At 44.5% G+C, this 10,113-nt stretch overlaps 1 non-coding gene across 1 annotated transcript; it reads left to right on the forward strand.

Moving 5' to 3' along the window:
* Positions 1 to 6,986: 6,986 nt before the first annotated feature.
* TRNAF-GAA (transfer RNA phenylalanine (anticodon GAA)) lies at positions 6,987 to 7,059 on the forward strand. Its single transcript has one exon. It is a non-coding gene; the product is annotated as a tRNA-Phe (tRNA).
* The last annotated feature ends 3,054 nt before the right edge of the window (positions 7,060 to 10,113 follow it).

Consider the following 10,113-nt stretch of genomic DNA (forward strand, 5'->3'; position numbering starts at 1 on the left):
CTAACAACGCCATCCGGCGAAGACCTAGACCATTCCTAGAATATTGACAATCTACGCAAATTTTTTGTCTAAGTCCTCAGGGCCTACGCGCCCTTGTAATTCACCAAACAACACTATTTAGGGCCGCACTCTTTTCCTACAGGGGGGGTGAGGTTTTTAACGAGGCGGAGCCATGTAATATATCTGCAAAAATCCCCCGCAAAAACTAAGATGCAACATGTCGAAAAAAGACCGCATCAACGGTCTTCGGCATTCGACTACTCCAAAGTCACTGCAAGAGGCAGCACAGACTACCCTCGCGTGCGACACTCCGCGCAAAAGTCGCCTAAGGGTGCAGCCGGAATAGCACAACAAGTGCATTAATCAGTCTTTTATTCAAAAGACACTCCGCACAAAAGTCGCCTAAGGGTGCAGCCGGAATAGCACAACAAGTGCGTTAATCAGTCTTTTACTGAAAAGACACTCCACGCAAAAGTCGCCTAAGGGTGCAGCCGGAATAGCACAACAAGTGTGTTAATCAGTCTTTTATTCAAAAAGACACTCCGCGCAAAAGTCGCCTAAGGGTGCAGCCGCAATAGCTCAACAAGAGCATTATTCGAAGTCTTTTCTTCAAAAGACACTCCGCGCAAAAAGTCGCCTAAGCGTGCAGCAGGAATAGCTCAACAAGAGCGTTATTCGAAGTCTTTCTTCTACAAGACATTCCGAGCACAAGCCACCTAAGGGTGCAGCCGGAACAACACAACAGGAGCGTTCATCGAAGTCTTTTATTTAAAAGATAGCGCAACACTTACTTAAAGGCGCAGCCGAAATAGCGTTAATCAAAGTCTATCAATACAAAGGCACTCCGCACAAAGCCACCCACGTACGCAGCCGAAACAATACGAGTGTACGAACACGGCCAACAGGCCACATCACCATTACAATTACATACACACGAGGGCATCGCCTAATACACACACACGGCGAGGGCATCACCTATCATATCGGCTCAACCTTCGGAATGATACCCATCTCCCTGTAATTAAACAACATTATCCTCAATTCCTCACCCTCAAAAAGCTCCCGAAGATCCCCTTCGCCTATGCCCGCCCTGTTCGGCGAAGACAACAATTCTCGTTTACTGGCCCCGTCTACCCGAAGTCGGCCATGCTCCATCCCCATGCGACAGCGCCTGCCGCTCCGCAAAAATTCACCAACATACTGTTTCCCCACCACCCTTCGCCGCCTACACCCAGTACTCGTACTTGGAAGATCCTCAGCACCCTCCACACGCGGCATAGTCTCCGCCGCGGCCATATCCAATGCAACAAAATAATCTAAGCCTTCATCCGAGGACTCCTCCGTCCAAGGAAACGAACTCCCGGACTCACCGTCGGATTCAAAACATTCAGACATAGAGCCAAGCACACTATCATCGGCGGACACTACAATTGAAGTCTCCGCTGCAAAATCAATATTATCAGTAGTGGTTGCTTGTGCAGGCCCAAACGTCGGAACCTGCGCAGCAACCGAGGTTCAATATCACACATACAAAAAGTTCACATGCAATCCCTAACCCCTATTCCTACACCTGCGAAGGCTCGGCCGCCGCCGCGGGGTCTTCTGTAGCGGGCTCGACCACCGCCTTCGAGGCATCCTTACAAAGCGGCGCAGGGGCTGGTGCGGTGTCTTCGCCGGCTGCAGTCGACGAGGAGCCCTCGCCGGCAAAAGATGGCGGCGCCAGATCCACCTCCGCAGCCTCGGGTAGCGCGCCGTCTAGACCACCAAGATCCTCGACATCTTCGGCATGCGCCATCTGCAGCAACAGCACACTCATTCAGCAAAACCACACATACCCACACTTATAACCACACAAAAATAGCCTTTGCCTGATCTATTGCCCAGTCGGACCGCTCTCGGACCGTTTCTCGGCCGTGCGGGCCCCACATCCTGTCGAAGAGCGCCCTCGCCGACTGCTTCAGCACGGGGTCCTCGACCTTGAAGATTTCACGTTCAAAGTTTTCGTCCGACTGGTCGAAGACCTCGAAATGCCTGCACCCCTCGCGGGACAAAGCATTCACGGCCCCCTCGTAGGTGACGACGGAGGCAAATGACATGAGACCCGTCACGATCGTTGGGAGCACCCCCAGCTCTTCCCGCATCCATTCAAGGAAGCGGAGGCCCGCTTCTTGGCCGGGCGCCTCAAAGGCAGCAGTACGCGCACCCAACTCCCGGTATGCGTCCACGAACTGCGCATGCGTCCGCTCGACCTCCGCACGCATCGAGGTCTCTGCTTTGTCCACGCGGCTGCGCAGGGCGTCGAGCCTCTCCTGCAGCTCCTCGGCAAGTTGGCGGGCGAGACTGCCCTCCGCCCGCACAAGTTTGGCCTCGGCTTGCGCAGCATGTGCATCAGCAATGGCCATGTTTGCCTCCCTCCTCTCCTCCGCCAGCTGGTGCCGGAGATCCGCCTTCTCGGCCTCCATGGCGGCCACCTTCTCTGACAGTCTACGGCTTTTTCTCTCCGCAGCCGACTTCTCCCGCACAACATCTGCATGCTGCGCACGGAGACTCTCGACCTCGACAGCAAAGTCCGCAGTCAAGGCACCCGACGCGACGTGGTCGGTGAAGTCGACCGCCTGACACATAAACCCATGAGACCCGCACCCTCATAAAAAAACAACCATCGAAGTACAACACAACTTACATGCTTCAGCTGCTGCGACAGCTGCTGCGACTCTTGCCTTAGTTGCTGGGACATGGAGCCCGCCACGTCCTTAGCAGCAGCAGCCGACAGAATCTGGCCGCTCGTGCAGAAGGTGGCCCACGAGTCCCGCATGGCACCCTTCGCCCCATCCACCGCCGTTGGCGAAGTGGCCGCCACCGGAGGCGGGACAACAGCCAATTGCCCCTCATCCGACCCTGCACCATGATAATGGTTAAAGACCTAGTCTTACAAAAAAAGCTTACCAAGAAGATAATCCCAGACACAAATGTCCGTGTCAAGTCGGCAACACGCGCTGCCGCCTCGTCCGTTCGCGCTAGCGAAGGCAGCCTTCGTCCCTTCGCGGGCACGCCTGAGGGTGGCTTGCCCGCGCCACAAGCAGCAGCCTTCGCACCAGCCGACGCCTTGCTGGGCCCGGGGGCGGCCGGCTTCGCAGTCGGCAATGGCTTACTACTGCCCGGGGCGGCAGACTTCGCGGTTGCCCGCGCCTTCTTTACCTCGCGGAAAGGATCCCTGAGCCTGACGACCGCTCGACGCTTCTCAGCAGCGTCTTGACGATCCTTCTCCATCACTGCCGATACAACAGCAGCAATATTTTGCCCATAAGGAAAAATCTTCAAGTCGCGAGCCATATGAGACGTAAAAAAGTCTTCGCCAGCCGCGCGGAGGATTGGAACATTCTTTGGCCATCGACCCCCGGTAACCTTCAGCATTCGCACCAAAGACTCCCGGAGCTCGGGCGAAGACATCCCTCCCCCGAGGGCTGCGTACGTCCCCATCAACTTCACAGCAAAACTTTCAGAGACCCCTAGTCCCCCATTGCAGTACCTATTTTTCTCTTCTTAGAGGCTGAGGCAGCCTCCTGCGACGGGCCTTCCTCAGTCACGGCCACCGGTCTCTTCCTGCGGCGGTCAACGGCCGTGGCAGCATCATCCCCGTGATAGCCACCGTATGGCAGGCGATTCAGCTCGAAGACCCTATTCAGGCGAACGTTGGATCCACGGATATCCCAACTCCGCAGGGCCTCCGTCCTCGCCACATAACGCCCCACAATACGCATAGCCCCATCTTCTGCATCACGCACGACTGCGGTGGCATCCGAGCCACGCAGATCCAACGCGAAGGCAGGACATCGCACTAGCTGCTCGCCCAAGGAGGGCATCTGGCGAGGACATACTTCGCCCAACGCCCAGCCATGCACCAAGGGCCATACTGTGTAGCCGATGAATTCCTCAACTAAATCGCGCCCGCTACTCATGCAGGCAGCGCAACGAAGGGCCCCTTCGTCACTATCATCCTCCACCACGTCAAACGGCGGGAACGCCACATAGCAGTGCGAGCACATCACGACCGTCGGGAGTCCCGGGAGGTCTTCGACTTCGCCTCCCACCACATAAAACCAATAATCATACCAATTGCCCCACTTGTTACGGCCACAAGGAACCAGCTCCACATCCTCCGCCGAAGTCTTGCCAGTCCTCAGTGTAAAGGTGCATGACCCAAACTGTGCAAACTTGTTTCCAACTCTCCTCTTCTGTCAGTGCAAACAATAATTTTTGGCGAAGACCTCTACGGAGGGCTGACCGCCATACGAAGTCAATGCCCAGACATACTTCATCAGGGCTACCACGACATTAGGTGTCAATTGATGAATCTGCACCTCTAACCTCTGCAACACCTCCGCCACAAAACGATGCACGGGTAACCGAAGGCCCGCAGTAAAAAATGCCTCGAACACAACAATCTCACCCTCCAGCTTCGGAATCTCCTCTGCCCCTGAAACTCGTCCAACTCTGTTCCCAAAATACCCTAGCTGCTGCATGTCATGCACGCGAACAGAGGAGATCCACGAAACGCCGAACTCCACCATATGGCTTGGGTGCAGCTCCGCCGCCAGATCGCTCATGGTTTCCTCAGACGACGATTTGCCCGGCAGCATATTCGCAGCGGATGAAGAAGAAGACAGCATGGCGCGCGGTCTGCTTGACATGGGCCAGATCTCCGATGAACAAGAGCAAGGAGGGCAGGCGAGCGGGCGAACGGTTTCAAAATGCTACGGTTTCGCGACGCGCAGAAAGGCAAGAAAGCCTGAGCCGCGCTGCCTCCCCCCTTTTTATACACAAGACGCGACGCTTCGGGAAGCCCGCAGTCCAACAGTACACGTCCGTCAACGGTCACATCAAAAACCCCCGCGGAACCACTTCGAGCGAGGGCAGTGTCTCCACCATCTAGCGACGTCTTCGACACCAGATGACTCAGTCGAACTGGTCCCTCGGAGAGCAAATGTTGGGGCGAAGGCGAAGACGCTACCCTTCGCTCCAGGCCTTCGTCACCTCGCCGCACCAATGGAAGCATGATGACGGCGTGGTCCACCCTCCGTCCTCCTCACCGCAAGGAGAAGGCTTACGACGAAGGCCTACAACGAAATATTCCCACCCCATGTTGTCGCCAGATCTTGAGGCCCACGTGGGATTCGGCCCATCGTAACAGGCCCCTCATTGAGAAGCGTGTTACGGGCCCAATTTGTAATAGCTTTTCTGTAATGACAATCTGTAACCCTCCCTTGTGGGAATATTCTAGGGATAATCCAGGTCCGTAAGGGCACAAGCGTCCTTACATGGAGACGTTGGGCACTCGGGCACCTATAAATACCCCCGTATAGTGCCCTTGAGAGGCTGGATTGACAGAGCTATTTGCCATCTCGAGTTAAACCTTGTTTGCATCCTTTTCACTCCCCCCGTTGAATCATCTTGCTCGGGAGAGCAAGTTACAACAATGATATTCTTAAATAGGATTATAGAATTTATTGAACTTTTTTTATTTCTCTAATTCGCAAATGGATTTTTTAATAGAAACTATTCCAAATTCTATATTGAATTTGATTTCAGATATTTTCAACTTGATATGGCTTGGAGGAATAATCTAATACATAGAAAAGAAGGAAAAGAAGAATATATATGAATAATATAATAAAGAGAAAATGCCAAGAGACATTTGTTCATTATATACATTTTTGAGATATTTTGTTTTTTATTTGTTAATAATTTAAGGATAAATTGTTCACTAAGGAAAAGATAGAATCATAGCAAATGAAATTTCTAATTTAGTTTAGAAAAAAAATAATGAATATGAATCATTATAGTATGATTTGGAATACTCTAAAAAGGAAGGAGGGAGGCGAGAGAGAGAGAGAGAAACTTTTGGATATATTCATTCCGATTGAATTGCAAATATATCAACGATAAAATCAATGCAATTCTGAATTGCAATAAGCGAGCGAGGTGTCTCAAATAGAGATGAGTTGCTAGACTACGTCGAATAATGAATTCAATGATTAAAAAACTAAGAGATGGATTAAATTATACAAGGAATCCTAGATTCAAAGAAAAGTAAATGGGGATATGGCAAAATCGATAGACGCTATAGACTTGATTGTATTGAGCCTTGCTTTGGAAACCTGCTAAGTGGTAACTTCCAAATTCAGAGAAACCCTGGAATGAAAAATGGTCAATCCTGAGCAAAATCCCTGTTTTGGAAAATAAGTGGTTCTCAAACTAGAAACAAAGGAAAAGGATAAGTGCAGAGACTCAATGGAAGCTGTTCTAACGAATCAAAGTAATAACGATTAATCACAGAACCCATATTATAATATAGGTTCTTTATTTTATTTTTAGAATGAAATTAGGAATGATTATGAAATAGAAAAATCATAATTTTTTTAGAATTATTGTGAATCTATTCCAATCAAATATTGAGTAATCAAATCCTTCAATTCATTGTTTTCTATATCTTTTAATTTTTAAATGTGGATTAATCGGACGAGGATAAAGAGAGAGTCCCATTCTACATGTCAATACTGACAACAATGAAATTTCTAGTAAAAGGAAAATCTGTCGACTTTATAAGTCGTGAGGGTTCAAGTCCCTCTATCCCCAAACCCTCTTTTATTCCCTAACCATAGTTGTTATCCTTTTTTTCTTTTATCAATGGGTTTAAGATTCACTAGCTTTCTCATTCTACTCTTTCACAAAGGAGTGCGACAAGAACTCGATGAATCTTATGCTATTTATTAAATAGATGATTTATTTTTTATTTATTAGAGTAGAGTATCGACAAGGAGTCTTGATTATTAATTAGTTTTTTAAGTATTATTTAGTAAGCCATCCACAATGCATAGGACTACCCCTCCCCATTTCCTAATTTTGAATGGAATGCTTTATTGATTTTTTAGTCCCTTTAATTGACATAGATGCAAATACTTTACTAAGATGATGCACAAGAAAGGGTCAGGATAGCCCAGTTGGTAGAGCAGAGGACTGAAAATCCTCGTGTAACCAGTTCAAATCTGGTTCCTGGCACATAAAAAAGGATCTATTGAATAGATATTGATACAAATATTTTGAGATGGATTGGGGTAAATATTTATTAAAAATCTACTTACTCTAGAGTAAGTAGATAAATGTCTAGAGTAAGTGGATAAATCTCTAAACACTTCTTTTTCTTTTAAAAAAGGGTTTAAATCTCTAGATCTTTATGGTATAGAAAGAGGTGAGATTAGGTGCCCTTTTCTTCATTTTGCATTTCTTATTAATTTTGTATACGGCAATTCCGAAGAATATATTTTTTTATTCGTATCCTACTTTCCCAATTGTTCTAAGTAATATGCGCAGTACAAAGTTCGTGGTAGGAACTTCTTTGCGTCATTGTATTTTTCTGTTCATACGAAGGAAACAAATATGTGATTTTCCAAATTGGAAAATAGAAATGAAGCCCTTTTTGTTCAGTCTATCTAGACCTTTTGTATAATAGGAATTAATAATATTATTATATTCTAAGCATTTTGTTTCGTCTAGGAACATAACGTAAAAATATTCCTTGACTTAAATAAAATATGAAATTGTGTTGTATAAGTGAACATGAATTTATTATCACTCAATGAGCATCTTGTATTTCATAGAAATTGGGGGTTATATAGTCCTTACGTAAGGGCCAGCCTATCCAACTTTCAGGCATTAAGATACGTTTAAGACGTGGATGATTATCATAAGAAATTCCCACCATATCATAAGATTCACGTTCTTGAAAATCAGCACTTCTCCAAACCCAGAAGACAGACTAGATTCTAGGATTATCCTTTTGGGAAAAGACTTTTATGCATACCTCTTCTGGATTATCTATACCGTATTGTATTCTCGTAAGATGATACACGCTAGCTAAAGATCCACCGGGTGCTACGTCATAAGCACATTGGGAACGTAAATAATTGTAACCATATACATATAAAATGATAGCAATGGAATCCCAATCCCCCGCTTTTATTTGTAAAGTCTCTACTCCTTGATGATCGAAGCCCAAAGACCAATGAACCACGTCATGTTTAACTAGCCAATTAGATAACCAACCCTGCTGCATTATCTTGATCCCTCCCCCTTTGTATAAATATTTCACATTTCAAATGCAAGTTTGAAAGATTGTACTGCTCTTTCTTTTTCTGCACAAAAGAACCCCCCAAATTCACTAATTTGGTCTTATCCACAATCCAAAATTTGATTTTTGATTAGCATATTCAATCTAATTCTCAACAGAATCAGTAGCCTTTTCTTTAGTGTATGTAGGTAGCATAAGATGTACGAATTATATGCAGTAACATGTATGATAAAGTGTATGTAGTAAGATGTACGATAAATAAAATGTATGTAATTAGGAAGTCTTTTCTATTTCTTTGCAAAGTCCCTTCTTCAATCTTAGATTAAAAAAAGAATGCCCCTTAGGGACCTTTGGATACGAAGATTTCTGACATCTTAGTCTCGTAGTTTTAAATTCCCGAATCGAATCAGTTTAAATTAATAAAAGAATAAGGAAACGCTACCTCTGGTATGAGGGTAGAACTCTGGTATGGATTCTCAAAATCCAATATCGCCAAACCTAGTTACTCTCGTGTCCCAACTTAGGGCGGTACGAATTTGTCGAGTTTGATCAGTACTATAATCCTAAGCATTTTATTGATCAGGCGGAACCCAGATTTGAACTGGGGGTAACGGATTTGCAGTCCCCTGCCTTACCACTTGGCCATGCCACCAAAAAATCCGATCTAAAATCGAGAAAAGAGAAAGTATTCATTCACATTTTTTTACTAATTACTAAAACCTTTTTTTCTTTTATCTTGAATGTAATTCTACTTACTTTTTTAGAATCTTTTTCAAAAAATAGATTTCTGCTTTTTTGGATCCAGTTTCGCTTATTCTCCTCAATGGATTCTATCTTAAAACACACATTGCTAACACTAGAAAACTTCCTGCTTCTTTCTATTCTATTAAGGTGACAAAGAAGAAAAGAAGAAAATGTGGATTTCCAGTCGCAGGCTGCAAAATTCAGAACCAATTAGAACCATTAACTTAATATAATAATATAATTAACTATAATATAATAAAACTATAATATAATAAATATAATAGTATTAGTATTATTTTTTGAATTGCAGTAGTGAACGACTCTTAAATCGGTATCCCCATTATTTTGAATGGCATAATAAAATAGAATAAGAATAAATGTTTCCTTAATCTATATATAGGGAAACTCCAGGTCCGAACAACATTATTATCTATAGACCCCCCTTATGTACATATTCCTATGGGGAATCGTGCCTTAATTTTTCATTGTATTAAATATCTTGAATAAAAAAAGAGGGAATTTGCTTTGATATAGATTATAGCCAGGCCTTCTTGGCCTACCTAAGTGCAATTACGATAAAAGAAAGGATATGTAGATAGGTGGATAACTATATTGGCAAGTACTTAAAAATAAAGTACTTTATCTTTATTTTAGGATTCTACAAGGAAATCCTTTATTTTCTAGCAATTCTACTACTACGAAACAAAAAAGACCCTTCAAATTCTTTTTGAAAAAGAAACTAAGCGTGATATTCTAAATCAAACTAAAGTCAAACTTTCTAGTGCTTATAAATTCTTATGGCTTTATCCCTTTCATAAAAAGGAGATAAAACGAGAAATCTTTGCTATCCAATCTTTTTAGAATATCATAAAGTTTAAGTGGCAGAATTTTTTTCTAGGACTATTTTATCAATTCATTTTTATTCCATTTCAACTCCTACTAAATTCGAACTTTCGTCGAAATCGTCTCTATTCGTATGTATGAAATACATATATGAAATATGTATGTGGAGTTCCATAGAATTTCATGTGATTCAGTAAACAGAATATGGATTCCATGATTGCTAGATTTATCCGTAGGGATTAATAAAGAGTGAGCTGATAATATAATTTTTCTTCTATAAATAGGAAACTTAAGATTCAAATGCTCTAGAATGGAAATGAGGGAATGTCCACAATACTCGGATTTAGTCGGATCCAATTCGAGGGATTTTATAGATTCATTAATCAAGGCTTGGCGGA

The sequence above is a fragment of the Zea mays genome, chromosome 1 (assembly GCF_902167145.1).
Source record: "Zea mays cultivar B73 chromosome 1, Zm-B73-REFERENCE-NAM-5.0, whole genome shotgun sequence".
NCBI lineage: Eukaryota > Viridiplantae > Streptophyta > Magnoliopsida > Poales > Poaceae > Zea > Zea mays.